This window comes from Cebus imitator, unplaced genomic scaffold (genome assembly GCF_001604975.1).
Source record: "Cebus imitator isolate Cc_AM_T3 unplaced genomic scaffold, Cebus_imitator-1.0 Scaffold49, whole genome shotgun sequence".
Classification (NCBI taxonomy): Eukaryota; Metazoa; Chordata; class Mammalia; order Primates; family Cebidae; genus Cebus; species Cebus imitator.
Window position 1 is genome coordinate 1,244,568 of NW_016107364.1, and position 15,421 is coordinate 1,259,988.

A 15,421-nucleotide genomic window follows, 5' to 3' on the forward strand; every position below is an offset into this window, starting at 1 on the left:
TTTTTTTAAAGCCTACAGCACCCAGTATCCCCAGGTGGTCTCCCATCCAAGTGCTAACCAGGCCCAACCCTGCTTAGCTTCCGAGGTCAGACAAGATCGGGTGCGTTCAGGGTGGTATGGCCATAGACAGAATCAGATTTTTATAGGAAATGTTTTAATTATTTGTTGTATCCTTTTGCTTCAAAAGTTTTTGTTGTAGTATATGCTTAAATTTCCTCCTGTGACTCTTATGATTTCCTTATGTAGTAGCATGGACATATTCCTGTGAGTTGAAGATGTGATGAAAACCTCTGATTTAAGAATCTTTAAATATTCTTTGGAGAAAATGTGGTCCTGTCCTGATTAACTGCATACTAAAATGATTGAATTTACTAAATGTTAAGATGATCTAAAATTCCAGAATTTTTAAATGATTGGCTTTTTTATTTACTGCACATGGATAGTTTATATTTCTATCAAAATATATTGGAAATAATTTCTTAGATTCCTGTTTGTACTTGAAATTTTATGCTTAAATGTATGTTGAACACCACAATGTATTCAACCAGTTATGTTTAATACAAACAACATCTATATCTCTGTTGATTTTGCTATGAGGAAAATATTGAATGATTTCCCTCTCTCTCTCTGTATGTATGTATATATGTGTGTGTATAATTAATATATAACCTGTCAATATATATTAATATATCTTATTAACATTGAATATATATATATATATATATATATATATATATATATATCTTACTATTACAACACAAGGTCTTCCTTTCCTTCCATAACACCTCTAATGCAGTGTCTGCAATTTTTTATGATTTTTACATTCTCACAGTTGTAATTCCTAAGCCTAGTATTACAATTTAAACCTGTTAAAAAGAGAGAAACCATTGTTTTCATTTAGATGTAAAGTATGAGATTCATTGCTCTTATATCTGGAATTTTTCCAAAGATAAATTGGTTAAACTATTCACTATGATTATGAAACACTGATTATTAGTGATTATGAAATGCTGATAAATTGGCCATTTTATCTAATGAATTTTCCTTTTTATGAAAGTGAATCATAAAAACAATCTCAGTGCATAGAAGGTTATTCAGCTGCCTCTGAAAGAAATTTCTAAGTGGACTTTTGACATCATTGATTTCCTAAACTCTGAATTATCAAAAAGCTTTTAATCTGTAGAGGGGCAATTATAACTATTAGATCTACCTGCATTGAAAGGTCTAGAATTGACTTGATTACAAAGGAGAAGAAAAAGCCATCATTTCCAAAAAAGTCTTAGGTTGTCTACATCAATACTGTCATCTTTTTAACATCCAATTTTAGAATATTTGTTATGTCTGTATCTTCAGTCTAAGCATCTGAAAGGAACAGTAGTTAATGACAATGGCTTATTCAGATTTAAGGTACAGATTATTTCTTTTTACTTTCGTTTTTTAATTATTTTTGAGAGCAAAGGTCTATTCAAAATATTTTTAAGAAGTCTTTGATTATAAAAATGAATTGCTCATTATTAAGATAACAGTCACACAACATAGAAAATGATAGTTGGACTTACCATAATCTCCCACACTTCCTCATTAGATCAGTACCATTATTCATTCTTTGAATGAATCTACCTAGATTTTTTTCTTTCCCTAAGTTGAATACATAAATAATTTTACTTTGCAAAAATAGTAGAGTATATGCAATGCTTTATAGGGAATTTTCCCCCCCACTTAAAAATAGATTACTGGCCTGGCGCAGTGGCCCACACCTGTAATCTCAGCACTTCAAAGAGGCCTAGGTGGGTGGATCACCTGAGGTCAAGAGTTTTGAAACCAGTGTGGCCAGCATGGTGAAACCCCATCTCTACTAAAAATACAAAATTGGCCAGGTGTGGTGGGCCTGCAGTCGCAGCTACTTAGGAGGCTGAGACAAGAGAATCACTTGAACCCAGGAGATGAAGCTTGCAGTGAACTGAGATCATACCACTGTACTCCAGCCTGGGCAACAGAGCAAGACTCCATCTCAAAAAAAAAAAGAAAAAAAAAAAAAGCAAGATTATTAATGTTTTCCAATGTCAATTTTCCTAGCTCAGTCAACATAGTACCACCGCTGACAGTCTCTACTGTGACAAAATCAGGTTTATTACCTCGGTATAATGAAGGAGACTGCACAGCAGAAAAACTTTGGGAGCTTTCACCAAACTAAGGGAAAGAGAGTTATAGCAGTGTGTAGGGAGTGATAGAGCTTAAGTGAAATGTAAATAAGACATTACTGTAAGCAGGCACAAAGCAAGACTATTTAAAGGGACTAACATCAGTTTTGGACTGCAGTGTAAACTGAGAGTCCTTTCTCCTTGTAAACTACAGAGTTGAGATAATTATGGAGAGCTGTGTCCAGAATCCGCTTATCTGAACCTCTGCACCTGAGTTGTCAATTCCTGCGGTTTCCCTGAGTCAAAGTAACTTAACAACTCTAGGCAAGAGTGGGAGGTTTCATTCTTATTTACATAATTTCAAACATCAAAGTTTCTGACAGCAAATAGGATTTCTCGGTGAGTAGAAAAACAGTACTCATTCTTAAAAGAGTATCCTTAAGCTGCTCTTGATTGTGTAATAGCTTATCTTTGGGAGAAAGGGTGATTCCTGTTAACTTTGCAGCTGGCATTACTTGTCTTATTCTAGCCCAGGAATGGCAGGGCTGAATTTTACAGTTCTAATTAATTTTTAATTTCTCACAATAAATATAGATGTACACAATTTTCAACGAGTATGATTTACAGATATTATGTAATTTGTTTAATTACTACCTACTGTTGAAATTTCCCCACCCCATTGATAAAGCTTTATAACAATTGTTGGGTCAAAGTTAAATGTAACTTTTTAATTTGAGATAGTTTAAGGCTTACATAAAAGTTACAAAGATAGTACAGAGAATTCTACATATCCTTCATCTGGCATTCCCTTATGTTAATATCTTACATAAGCACAGAATAATTATCTAGCTTAATTTTTTGTTTTACACATATTAAAAATAGTTTGCATCCTACATTTAAACATAATACTTTAAAAGATTGCAGCTTAACCATAGGAACCTCTGTTAAGTTTTAATAACCAAAAATAAAAAGACAGTTTGAAAGGAAATTACAATTAAACATTGATACTTCACAATATAGTATACAATTAGTGAGTTTTTTTCCCCTAAAAATTGTTAAACTAAACATGTTTATCATTTTGTCTGGGCACAGTGGCCCATGTCTCTATTCCCAGCACTTTAAAAGACCAGTGCATGAGGATTACTTGAGCCCATGAATTTGAGAACAGCCTGGACCACAAGGCAAGAACTTGTCTCTATAAAAAAAATTAAAAACCTTACCCAGGAGTAGAGGTATGCATCTGTCATACCAGCTACTTGGGAGGCTGAGGTGGGAGGTTTCCTTGAGCCCAGGAGGTCCAGGCTGCAGTGAGCTGAGATTGTGCCACTGCATTCCAGCCTGGACAACAGAGAGAGACCTTGTCTCGGGAAGAAAAAAAAAAAAAAAAAAAAAGTTTGCCATTCTAATTATTTTGAAATGTGTAAAAAATGTGAAACCCATGTGAACCTATAATCTCATTGCCAATAAGATAATGCTATTTTGAGAGAAGAGGGAGAATACATGTGCATATTTCTGAATTCGAATGAGGTTTCAATATTTAAAATTAATCTTTCTCACAGTTGGAATAATTATATGACTACTGGCAACAGTGATACATTTGGTGGTGTTACTGCGTAGAAACTTGTTTCCAAAGTTTCCAAGTTTAAATTTTCCCCTTCAAAAAAAAGTGATTAATGAAAGAAAATAAAATTTTATTTAAAATATAAGTTAATATAATTTTTTAAATATATCATCAGGAAGCATTTGTGTTGTGCTTGATATAAAATTAATGAATTAAGCTAATGAGTTGCCCCATAGAATTTCATTATTAAAGATAAAGTGTGTTTGCATTATATTTTCTGGCACATTCCATGTTAATAAATCAGGACTTTAAGGTTATGGATATGTCTGCTTGACCTCAAAGCACAGTGATTTATTTGTTTTGATGGTTTTGATTACTGCAAAGTCATAGAAGTGGCAGTTTGTGAAAATTGTGGCATAGCTAAAAACAGAAGCTCTCTTCTGCCTTCTTTAGTCTGATTTTAAAAGCTTCATTCTGTGTTCTCTAATTCCTTTGAATCTAGTTTTAGTCCATATATTAATAAAGTTAGAATTAAATTTTAAATTGAACTGGAACACATCCGCAATTTTTAGGAGATCTATTAGCATTTTATTTATTAGTGCTAATTGAACACTGCCTTTGCTTGAAGAATTGGTAGTAAAACACTCTTAGAAAGCAGGTTTCAGTTTTCTTCCCTGATTTTTTTTTCTGGGAATCAGTATAATATGTGAAAATATCTAATCATTTAATTGAACGGCAAAAGCATAATGGTTTTGATTAAACATTGCAATAGAAATGGCAATGTTATTTGGGAAAATTAAGGGTGTCTTTTAAGTGAGCTACATTTTTAAAAATTGTATCAAATTTTGTAAGTAAACTATGATGTAATAAAAATGCATTTAACAAAAATAGCAGCCAAAAATTATTCCAGATTGAGATAAAGCTTATATACATCTAAGTCTCATGCTGTACTTGAAAATGTAATACAGCAAGCCACATTGCAGGGAAGAATTCAGGACAATGAGACTCTGTGTGCACACAGTTTTAGAGGCTTTGCTCTATCTATGTCATCTGTATATACTGCAAAAGATAGAATTCTTCCCTTCTAAAAACCTGGATATAAGTAGCTTGGAAATAAATGTGGACTATTTTCTCTCAGAAACTGGTTAAATATATAGTCACGTTTATGACATAAAGTTCAATAGAAAGCACAAATATAGAAAGAACAATATGCATTTCACATTTGGGATTTTGTCACATATTCCTATGTACTTTTTCACTACGGATTTTCTACGTGCTATACAAAGTTTTGCCAAAGAGCGGCTAATAGGAAAAGAAAACCACGTGCACTAACTTTATAGCCCCAACTATAGCAACATTTTCTGTTCACACATGATTTTTCTGCTGGGGATAATCAGTTCCACTTTTGTCATGCATTTTAATGATTTCTTACTGATTTTCAACTTCCCTTCCGAGCATATTTATGTGAGGTCATGATAAGTTTGGTGTGGAAGCAATAGACATATCTGGGAATCCTCGTGGAGCGAGTAGAAGCAAGGCTCCCAGACAGGCAAAGTGATGTTTGAGACATGTTTTTCACCTTTTCTATCATTCCACAAATACCCATTGATTTCTGGCTCTTTTGGCATTTTTCTTGGTTAATGTTTCTGCCACATTCTCTTCATGTGATCTTGGACAAATTAATTAAACACTTTGCACTTTAAACTCCTCACTGAAAAAATGAGGAAAATAGCTCTTCCCCTTCCAACTGTGGTGAGTCTCAAAAAAAAAAAAAAAAAAAAAATGAAAGAAGTGTGGTATGTGCCCCACATGTTGGATGCACATGTAGATTTGCATGTAGCAGATATACTGGATTGTTTCTGGGAGGCACAGATGTAAGGAAATGGAAAAGGTAAGATTGGTGTAGGGGAATCCTGATCCACAGTGAGGTTGTAACTGCCATCTTAGCCTGTTCCACAGTTGAGTTCTGGAACTGGGATGGTCCTTGAGAGTTATCATAGATGGAAGCCAAAGAAGTAGTGTTTGCACTTGCACATTGGCCAAAGTCAGGTTTTCTCCCTCTCCCCTCAGTATCCTGACATTTGAAGTTTACTAATCATCCATTTATCAAATATTGATTTAGGCGGTGCACTCTACTGGAAATGTAAATACAGATAAAATATGGGTCCTTCCATTAAGAATGCATTGAACTGGTGGGTTGATTTAGTAAATGGGCAAATGGGTTGAATCTTGTAGAGCCATAATAAAAATACGGATAAATGCTGTGCTTCTGAGGGAACACCGAAAGGGACCTTTTCATTAGATGTGGACACAAAGTGGGAAAGGATCCCTGAAAGCTTTCTTAATTATGTGGATCCTGAAGTAGAACTTCGGAACAATAAAGTCAGGATGGATATTGAAGTGGTAAGAAGTTCAAGTTGCAGAATAACATTAAGTATCATTTTTTCACCTTAATAAATATACTTTTTAAATCTTTATGTGTTTGCCTTTATGACCTGAAGTATTTACAATTTATTATTGTTTTGATTTTCAAATAATCCATATTACTTGCTAAAAGGAAAATACATAAATATGTATTTCAGTGATATTTCCCCCTCCCTCTTTCATTTTTATCACTCTGAGATGTGTCCAGTTTTCCTCTTGGCTCACATGTGCTTTTCTTTAGCTATATAAAGATACAATTAAAGATAATTTAGATAATATCGGTTTATTCCCAGCTATGAAAACTAATAAAGTTAATATACTTTTAATCTTTCTTTTCTTTCTAATTTTTATGTACTGTTTTAGCTTGTTAGGGTTTTTAAAATTTGTGTCCTGTTTTATAATTACAGTTCTTACACCTTAGTTCTCTATTTAAAACTTTAGTTCTATATTAAAATCCATGTGATTCACCACTACAGACTGTCTATTCTTGAGTTTTTTATTTTGATACATATGTGAATTATCGGGATTTTTTAAAATATACTTGAAGTTCTGGGATACATGTGCAGAACATGCAGGTTTGTTATATAGGTATACACATGCCATGGGTTTGCTGCATCCATCAACCTGTCATCTACATTAGGTATTTCTCCTAATGCTATCCTTCCCCTAATCCCCCACCCACTGACAGGCTCCCGTGTGTGATGTTCCCCTTCCTGTGTCCAAGTGCTCTCATTGTTCAACTCCCACTTTTAAGATCTTGTGTTTGGTTTCCTGTTCCTGTGTTAGTTTGCTGAGAATGATGGTTTCCAGCTTCATCCATGTCATGGCAAAGGACATGAAATCATGCTTTTTTATGGCTGCATAGTATTCCATGGTATATATGTGCCACATTTTCTTTATCCAGTCTATCATTGATGAACATTTGGATTGGTTCCAGCTTTTTGCTATTGTGAACAGTGCTGCAATAAACATAGGTGTGCACATGTCTTTATAGTAGAATGATTTATACTCCTTTGGGTATATACCCAGTAATGGGATTGCTGGGTCAAATGGTATTTCTGGTTCTAGATCCTTGAGGAATCACCACACTGTCTTCCACAATGGTTGAACTAATTTATACTCCCATCAACAGTGTAAAAGTGTTCCTATTTCTCAACATCCTCTCCTGACTTTTTAATGATTGCCATTCTAACTGGTGTGAAGTGGTATCTCATTGTGGTTTTCATTTGCATTTTTTAAAAAAATTATTATACTTTAAGTTCCTGGGTACATATGCAGATCGTGCAGGTTTGTTACATGGTTACACACATGCCAGGTGGTGGTTTGCTGCATCCTTTGCCCTGTCATCTACATTAGGTATTTTTGCTATTGCTATCCCTCCCCAATTCCCCTATCCCCTGCTACTCCTCTCCTAGCCCCCTACCCCCAAGTTCTTGGTGTCTGATTCCCCTCCCTGCATCCTTGTGTTTTCATTGTTCAGCACCCACTTACAAGTGAGAACATGTGGTGTTTGGTTTTCTGTTCTTTAATGACTAGTAATGATGAGCTTTTTTTTCATACGTTTGTTGGCTGCATAAATATCTTCTTTTGAGAAGTGTCTGTTCATATCCTTTGCCCACTTTTTGATGTTTTTTTTCTTGTAAATTCTTTGTAGATTCTGGATATTAGCCCTTTGTCAGGTGGATAGATTGCAAAAATTTTCTCCCATTCTGTAGGTTGTCTGTTCACTCTGATGATAGTTTCTTTTGCTGTGTGGAAGGTCTTTAGTTTAATTAGATCCCATTTGTCAATTTTGGCTTTTGTTGTCTTTGCTTTTTGTGTTTAAATCATGAAGTCTTTGCCCATGCCTATGTCCTGAATGGTATTGCCTATGTTTTCTTCTAGGATTTTTATGGTTTTATGTCTTATGTTTAAGTCTTTAGCCTGTCTTGAGTTACTTTTTGTATAAGGTGTAAGGAAGGGATCCAGTTTCAGTTTTCTGCATATAGGTAGCCAGTTTTCTCATCACTATTTATTAAATAGGGAATCCTTTTCCCATTGCTTGTTCTTGTCTGATGTGTCAAAGATCAGATGGTTGTAGATGTATGGCGTTATTTGTGAGGCCTCTGTTCTGTTCCATTGGTCTATATCTCTGTTTTGGTACCAGTACCATGCTGTTTTGATTACTGTAGCCTTGTAGTATAGTTTGAAGTCAGGTAGCGTGATACCAGCTTTGTTCTTTTGCTTAGATTGTCTTGGCTATACAGGCTTTTTTTTTTAGTTCCATATGAAATTTAAAGTAGTTTTTTTTTTTTTTTTCCTGATTCTGGAAGAAATTCAATGGTAGCTTGATTGGGATAACCCAAAGGAATTATCTGGATTTTATCATATCTTGTAAATATTTTGGAAATATTGTTCATGCAGGCATATCTTAAAAATGTTGTTGGTTCAGTTCTAGACCACCACAATAAAACAAATCTCAAAATAAAGGGAGTCAAACAAATTTGGGGGTTTCCTGGTGCATATAAAGTCATGTTCACATTCTGCTGTAGCCTATTAAGTGTCAATGTATTTGTGTCTAAAAAACATTGTAATTCCATCATTAAAAAATAATTTATTGCTAAAAATGCTATTGATTATCTAAGACTTCAGTATGTAGTAATATTTTGCTGATGAAGGGTCTTGCCTCAGTGTTGATGGCTGCTGACAAATCAAGGTGGTGGTCGCTGAAAGTTAAGGTGGGTGTGGCAACTTTTAAAAACAAGACAACAGTGAGTTTGCCACATCTATTGGGTCTTCCTTTCATGAAAGATTTCTCTGCCGTATGTGATGCTGTTTGGTAGCATTTTACCCATAGTAGAACTTCTTTTGCAATTGGAATCAACTAAGTTTATGTAATATTCTAAATCCTTTGTTGTCATGCCAGTCATATTCACAGCATCTTCATCAAGAGTCGATTCCGTGTTAAGAAACCACTTTATTTGCTTATCCATAAAAAGAAACTTCTCATTTGTTAAAGTTTTACCTTGAAATTTCAGCAGTTCAGTCATATCTTTAGGCTCCACTTCTAATTCTGGTTATCTTGCTATTTCTACCATGTCTGCAGTTCCTTCCTCTGCTGAAGACTTGAACTCAAAATCACCCACAAGAGTTGAAATCAACTTCTTTCAAGCTCCCTGTTAATGTGTATGTTTTGACTTCCTCCAATGAATCAGAAACGTTCTTCATCTAAAATGCTGAATCCTTTCCAGAAGCTTTTCAGCTTACTTTGCCCAATTCCATCAGAGGAATCACTATTTGTGACAGCTACACACTTATGAAATGTATTTCTTTTCTTTTCTTTGTTTTTTTTTTTTTGGTTGTTTGTTTTTTGTTTTTTGGTTTTTGGTTTTTTTTTGAGGCAGGGTCCCACTCTGTTACCCAGGCTGGAGTGCAGTGACTCAATCTCGGCTCAGTGCAGCCTCCAACTCCTGCGTTCAAGCAATTCTCTTGCCTTAGTCTCTTGATTAGCTGAGATTACAGATGCTCGCCACTATACCCAGCTAATATTTTTTTTGTATTTTTAATAGAGACAGGGTTTCACTATGTTGGCCAGGCTGGTCTCTAACTCCTGACCTCAGGTAATCTGCTTACCTCATCCTCCCAAAGTGCCCAGATTACAGGCATCAGCCACCACGTCTGGCCATGAAATGTATTTCTTATATAATAAGACTTGAAAGTCTAAATGACTCTTTGATTCATGGGTGGTAGAATGGATGTTATGTTAGCAGGCATAAAAATGACAATTATTACCAGGTATAATGATCACGCCTATAGTCCTAGCATTTAGTAGGCCAAGGGAGGTAGATCACTTGAGCCTAGGTTCAAGACCAGCCTGGCCAACATGGTGAAACTTTGTTTCTACAAAAACTACAAAAAATAGCTGGATGTTGTGGCAAATGCCTGTAGTCCCAGCTACTCGGGATGCTGAGGTGGGAAAGTTTCTGGACCCTAGGAAATGGAGGCTGCAGTGAGCCATGATCGTACCACAGCACTCCAGCCTGGGCAACAGAGTGAGACCTAGTCTCAAAAAAACAAAACAAAAACATCACTGCTTTGTACATTTCCATCAGAGCTCATGGGTAACCAGGTATATTGTCAATGAGCTGTAATATTTCAAAAGAAATCTCTTTTTCTAAGCAGCAGGTCTCAACATTGGTTTTAAAATACTCAGAAAACCATGCTGTAAACAGATATGCTGTCATCCAGGCTTTGTTGTCCTGTTTATAGAGTACTGGCAGAGTAGATTTAGCATACTCCTTAAGGATCTTATGATTTTTGGAATGGTAAATGAGCATTGTCTATAACTTCAAGTTACCAGTTGCATTAACCTCTAACAGGAGAGCCAGCCAGTCCTTTGAAGCTTTTAAGTTAGGCATTGACTTCTCCTTTCTAGCTATGAAAGTCCTGAATGGCATCTTCTTCCAGTAAAAGGCTGTTTTGTCTACACTGAAAAAATGTTTTTAGTACAACCACCTTCATCAGTGGTCTTAGCTAGATCTTCTGGATAACTTGCTGCAGCTCCTGCATTAGCACTTGCTGCTTCACCCTTCACTGTTATATTATGGAGATGACTTCTTTCCTTAAACCTCATGAACCAACCTATGCTAGTTTCAAACTTCTGTAGCTTCCTCACCTCTCTCAGCCTTCATAGAATTGGAGTGAGGGCCTTGTTCTGGATTAGGCTTTGGCTGAAGAGAATGTTGTGGCTGGTTTGAGTCTTTTATACAGACCACTAAAACTTTCTCCATATCAGCAACCCAGGGTATTTCATTTTCTTATGATTCATGTGTTCACTCTAGTAGCACTTTCATTATTTTCAGAAACTTTTCCTTTTGCATATCTCAACTTGGATAACTGTTTGGCGCAAGAGCGCTTGCTTTTGGGCTATGTCTGCCTTCAGCATGCCTTTGTCACTAAGTTTAAAGATTTCCTAATAATTTGTAGCTTTTGACTTGAAGCAACAGGGTATGCTATTCTTTGTTTCAGTTAAACACTTAGAGGCCATTGTAGGATTATTCATTGGCCTGATTTCAATATTGTTGTCTCAGGGAATCTGGATGTCTGAGAAGAGGGAGAAAAGTGAGAAATGGCTAGTCAGTGACATCAGAACACATAGAACATATTTGTCAATTAAGTTTAGCATCTTATATAGCATGGTTTGTGGTACTGAAAACAATTACAATAGTGATATCAAAGATCACTGATCACAGATCACCATAGCAGATATAGAAATAATGAAATGGTTTAAAATATGAGAATTACTAAAATGTGACACAGAGACATGAAGTGAGCATACACTGTTTGAAAAATGGAGATGATAGACTTACTTAACACAGGGTTCCCACAGAATTTCAATTTGTAAAAAATGCAATATCTGCCAAGCACAATAAATTTAAGTACAATAAAACAAGCTATGCCTGTAGTTGTTTTGAAGAAGACATTCAGAGTAGCCATGAATCTGTTCTGTTTTACTGTATACTTGGGAATGTTGGTCTGGTGCTTTTATACTTGCAGGATAACCTGAGCCCAATTATATTTCTTGGGTTATAGTCTTTTTTTCACTGTGACCCTCGTAGACATTGTTTCACTGTCCTCTTGTATTTACTGTGTCTGTGGAGAATTTCAGTCTCTGTAATATCTCACTTTTCTACACAAATTGCTTTTTCTTCTGGGATTTCTGTTCTCTTACACACACACACACACACACAGAGAGACAGACAGACACACACACACTGCTTTAATGATGAGATACATTGAATGTGAAACAAAAAAATTGTTGACTTATGTAGAAATGTGACCTTGGGAGAGAAAAACAACTGGACGTTGTCTGGTTGAAGGTTTAATAAAGGTGCTGAGTGAGTGGGTAGTGAATTTCAGCAGCTTCTGTATTCCAAACCCTACGATTTGATTTTCAATAGGCTAATTTAAAAATTAGTTGACTATTTTAAACTTTTGAAACTATAAACTTTTCAAATTAATTCTCTATTCTCTATACCACTCAATTTACAGTAAAGTGTGTGTGTGTGTGTGTGTGTGTGTGTGTGTGTGTGTGTGGTTTTGTATTCAAATTAAATCTGTCGTTATAGCCAATAACCACCATAAAAAACAATCCTTATATGAATACCAAATTAAGTTAAAGTAACATTTTATTGCAATTTTAATTATTATACTGTTACTGTCAAAAATAGTGTAAAAGTATGGCAAATATGTGCACTCAATTTTTAAAATTCAATAGTTTCTTTTTTGTCCATCTTTCTCACAAAGATTGCATATATTTTTAGCTAGGCAATTTCCTTTGAGGATCTCAATTATTTTATACCTTCTGAAACATTTTTGCAATTTAAAACATTAAAAGACTAGAGAAGATAAATTTAATAGAATAAAATTTGTACATAACATCTGTTGTTACTCAACTTAATATGAATTACTTATTTTGAAGTATATTGCTTGTAGAGAAAAACTTTCAAAGCTATACCGAACCTACATCCAATATTTCATTCAAAAATGCGTGGCATAAATAACTTACATTTACAAGGTATTTCTGAATTACACAGGTATATTCTTTGAGCTCACCACAACATGCACTGGACAACATAGCAATAAAAGTAGCTAAAAAATGTATTCTTCTTTTTTATAATAGAAATATCAACAGCCAGGGGATGCACAGAGTAACTGTTCATTCAACAGCTGTTGCATTGTGAAAAGCACAATAGGTGTTTCATGGTATAAAGAGATGGCCCAGTGGTAGAGGTAGAACACTGGTGTGCATAATGTTACACAGAATGTGATAAATGTCTTAAGGAGGAGACAATGAAACAATTTGGATATTGAGAGAAAAGAAAAAAATGTTCAGGTTGGAAGAAAGGCAGAGTTCAGAAAAATGCTTTAGAAAGGAGATAACCTTTAAGCTGAGGATTAAAATATGGTCACTCAGGAACATGCAGAGATAGAGGTGAGAAAACAAAGTAGTCAGAGGATTTGGATAATTCTATGATTGTGTATCAATCCTGCATAATTAACCAGTCTATCTTTTATCTTGTGTTTTTTAAAATTCACCATAAATGTTGTTTTTGACTTGCTTAATTCTCTCTTCTTAAAACAGAATCAATTTGCTCATTTTATGAATATTAACAACAATATTTGTAAGCATATTTATGTTCTTTTTATTTTTAAAGTTCTTCAAGGAACTTTAAATATGCTTTGTGTTTTAGTCTGTCTCATGCTGCTATCAAGACATATCTGAGACTGGGTAATTTATAAAGGAAAGGGATTTAATTGACTCACAATTCAGCATGGCTGGGGTGGCCTCATGTAACTTACAATCATGGTGGAAGGAGAAGCAAATACATCCTTCTTCACATGGCAGCAGGAAAAAGAAAGGCAGAGCAAAGCCAGGAGAGCCCCTTATAAAACCATCAGAAGTCATGAGAACTCACTCACTTTCATAAGAGCAGCATGGAAGAACTACCCTTGTGATCTAGTCACCTCCCACAAGGTCCCCTCACCCAATATGTGGGGATTACGATTTGTATTACAATTCAAGATGAGATTTGGGTAGGGACACAGAGCCAAACCATATGATTTTGCAAATTATTTTTGAACAAGAGACATGTAATTTCTGCTTGCTACTTTATATATGTTGCTTATTGTCTTATTCTATACTTGCTCATTGTCTTGAAGACACTTGTATTTTCCCATCATTACACATCTTTCATTGTATATCTGTGTCAATACTTTGTTAGTGTTTCTCTACCTTACTAACAAAATATGTATGTTTTAAGATGGATATTAAAATATGTAAGTTTTAAGATGGATATTAAAATATGTAAGTTTTAAGATGGATATTAAAATATGTAAGTTTTAAGATGGATTTTAAAATATGTAAGTTTTAAGATGGATATTAAAATATGCAAGTTTTAAGATGGCTTTAAATGACATCAAGGAAATGGCTGAGTTCATGGAGGATCAAGTACAGTAAGCAATTTAGAATTTTGAAAGATCTTTGATGTTTTGGAGAGCATGGCACTTTTTATTTTTTTCATTGCAGCCTAGGCTGGTTCACTTGCAATGTAGCTAAATAACTATTGTAGTGTTATCTCATAACGGCTGAATATTTGAATAGAACTAGAGAACAGTACTGGATGTATAACTCCAGGAACTCATTGCCTTAGTAACTGCACAAAAAGGGCACCATATGGAGTTGATTCAATTTGCGGTTGTTCTCCAAGAATGCATTTCCCAACCACCAAATCCCACACATAAGCTATGCATGTTTTGTAAATGTTCCTCTGAGGTTTACTTGGATGAAAACTTCAGTGGGAAGAATTTGTCACCTTTCTTCCTGTCTCCTTAGTGCCGAATACCATATTGGTTTTTATTTTAATTTTGATTTACGTAAGTTATTATTGAGGCAAAGTTAACACAATATAAAATCAATTTTTTTTTTTTTTTTTTTTTTTTTTTTGGAAAAAAAATTTTTTTTTTTTTTTTTTTTTGGGAGACAGAATTTCGCTCTGTTGCTTAGGCTTTTTTTTTTTTTTTTTTGGGAGACAGAATTTCGCTCTGTTGCCCAGGCTGGAATGCAATGGTATGATCTCGATTCATTGCAACCTCCACCTCCTGGATTCAAGCTGTTCTCCTGCCTCAGCCTCCCAAGCATCTGGGATTACAGCCACCTGCCACCATGCTTAGCTAATATTTTGTATTTTTAGTAGACGTGGGGTTTTGCTATGTTGGCCAGGCTGGTCTTGAACTCCTGACCTCAGGTGAACCACCTACCTTGGCCTCCCAAAGTGATGACGTCACAGGCATGAGCCACTGCATCTGGCCACAATCAACCATTTTAAAGTGTACTGTCACTTTTATCCACCGTTCCTTTTTAGTGGTATTCAGTGGCATTTAGTACATTGGAAATGTTGTGCGGCCATGTGTCTGTCTAGTTATGAAACATTTTCATCATTATTATTGTCTTCATAGTGGGTGTGAATTAGTATCTCACAGTGGTTTTGATTTGAATTTCTCTAATGACTAAGATGTTAAACATCATTTCATGGGTATGTTGGTCATTCGTATATCTTTGGAGAAATGTCTGCTCAAGCCCTTTGCCCACTTATTGGGTAGGGAGACATGGTAGTTTATTTGCTTTTAGATTATACGTGTTCTCTATATATTCAAGATACTAGACCCTTATGAAATACAGGGCTTGAAATTTTTATACCATTGTGTAGGTTGCCTTTTCACTTTCATGATAATATCCTTTGATGCATAATTTTTT

General features: G+C 35.1%; 1 protein-coding gene and 1 non-coding gene across 2 annotated transcripts in view; one reads left to right on the forward strand and one right to left on the reverse strand.

Moving 5' to 3' along the window:
- DOK6 (docking protein 6) overlaps nt 1-15,421 on the forward strand; it is a 449,269-nt gene that overhangs the window by 27,876 nt on the left and 405,972 nt on the right. The window lies entirely within an intron of this gene.
- Nucleotides 10-128, reverse strand: LOC119471086. Its single transcript, XR_005200080.1, has one exon. It is a non-coding gene; the product is annotated as a 5S ribosomal RNA (ribosomal RNA).